Source organism: Triticum dicoccoides, chromosome 5B, assembly GCF_002162155.2.
Source record: "Triticum dicoccoides isolate Atlit2015 ecotype Zavitan chromosome 5B, WEW_v2.0, whole genome shotgun sequence".
Classification (NCBI taxonomy): domain Eukaryota; kingdom Viridiplantae; phylum Streptophyta; class Magnoliopsida; order Poales; family Poaceae; genus Triticum; species Triticum dicoccoides.
In genome coordinates this window covers 222,176,544-222,178,794 of record NC_041389.1, presented here as the reverse complement: position 1 = coordinate 222,178,794, position 2,251 = coordinate 222,176,544, and positions in this window count along the sequence as shown.

Sequence of the window (2,251 nt, the reverse complement as noted above, 5' to 3'; positions counted from 1 at the left end):
CGACTGGGCGACCACGACCTCCATCGCCGGCGGTCAGGCGCTCCCTGGCCGGCCGCCATGGCTGGATGCACCCTGCGTATACTAATGTTGCAACTGTCACCTAGAACAGCTTCAACAACTGTTGAAAAAAGCTTCAACCATAGACAAAAAAGCTTCAATGGAACTGCACAACAAGGGGAAGCTGCAACGGCAGTTGGATTTTGTGACTACTATCGAAGTTTTTTGCTACATCCATCAGGCGGAGCTGCGACCTCGCGACGATGACCATGACCTCGTTGGATATTGTTACTTTTCTGTAGCCGGTAGCCGTTTGAAGCTTTTCCCATATACGGTTGAAGCTTTTTATGTCAACGTTGGCAACTTTTCTCTGGTTTGCAGTGTCTGGTTGGAGCTTTTTTTCCAACGGTTGAAGCTGTTTTCATACACGGTTGAAGCTTTTTTCATCCACGGTCGAAACTTTTTTGTAAACGATTTGAAACTTTTTCGTTCTTGAGAGGCGCTTGATTGAAGCTCTCTCTATCATTTGGTTGAAACTTTTTCAATCTAAGATTGAAGCATTTTGCGCGAGCGGTTGCATCTCCTCTTGATTCGCAGTGCCGGTTGAAGCTGTTCCATATAGAGGTTGAAGCTTTTCCATCTAGGGGTTGAAGCTTTTTTTCTAGCGTATGCAACACAGGGGGTTTGCGACGGGTTTTCAATGGTGTTGATTGACTGGGTGGCCGTCGTCGTCGGCTGCAGCGAGCATCAACGACGAGGGGCGGCGGCGGAGCTACACCCGTCGCCGTGAAGAGTTGCAACAGCTACGTCGAGAGCTGCAACGGTAGGCCAATCTGGGAAAAGCTTCAACGTCGACGAAGACAACCGACGAGGGTGGGGACTGGCGACTAGGATGGCCAGCCGGCGAGGATGGGGACTAGCGGACGAGGACGAACGGCGAGGGTGGGGACCGGCGACGAGGACAGCCACCAGAGGGGACTGGAGGCGCGGTGACGAGGACACCGAGCAGGAGCTGCAGATCTAACCCGAGGTAGAAGAAGCCCAGGACGAATCGGTTTTTTTTGCTGCATCCAGTGGCCACACGGGCTCGCATCCAAGGGCTGGGGCAGGACCGGCTGAAACTTTCGGCCGGTGCACCGGCGCCTAGCATCGCCCTTTACACAAGCAGCGCGGAGCGGGCTGCGCTGGCGGTAGGGAGAGAAAACAACAACGGCCTTCCTAGCCATTTTTTTGTGAAGATTGGGAGCTTTATTTAATGGGTAACGTTTATACCCGGCCGACCTCGTGTGAATATGCAATGTCTCCCCTTTTTTTCCTCTCCTAACGAGCGTGCATCTCCTCTCTCCTTTCCCGAACACCCAGCGCGAACGGCTGCTACATCCATCACGCCAGAGATGCACCTCGACGGCGGCGACTTTTTTTCTTTTCAAACTGGCGAAGCTGCAACGACCACCGCTGTTTGCTACAAACACGACGCCGAATGCTACAACCACCTCCAAAGAAGCTGCAACCACTGTTGGGAGAAGCTTCAACGTGCGGTGGCGACTTGTTTTCTTTTTACTAGTACCGGCTTCGTTTTTTTGCAATTACCGCCTTTGTTTTTTGCTACAACCGAGGATGACGAGCATGGTGAGCACGGGCCGGGCCGGACCGGCAAAATTTAGGACCCTTTGAGACACTAAAAAAGGGGCCCTATTTGACTAAAAAAACTAACAAGCAATTATAATGTATATAACCCTAAAGAAAAGCAATTATAATGTATATGATATAATATCTTACCAGACTGATGTTTCCTCGTGATGACTAAAATCAATATTATTGTAACACAAGATACAAAACATGAATAAAGCAAAATTAAACTAATACCACAGCAGATATCAATTGAATGTTTTTTTTGCGAGGGTAAAGGGAGTTTTATTGCAAAGTCACGGAGTTACAGTCGAGAGGCCACAAGTCCTCGATACACGGTGGAGCATGACGGAGCCAAACAGCAGTGGCTCGCTCCGTACGATTGTAAGAAGCCAAACGATCGGCAACTCTATTTTGAGAACGACTAATCTTGTGTGGTACAAACTCCCTACTACCAGATAAATGTTTAATCTCTAGAACTAACTGGCCATAAGCTGACCGCCACAGAGCATTTGTGGACAAGCAAGACAAAGCTTCCAAGGAGTCCGATTACAACACCACCGATAAGTTTGAGTGCTGTATGTCGAGAGCCATACCTTGCATCATTGCATGTAGCTCCACCTCA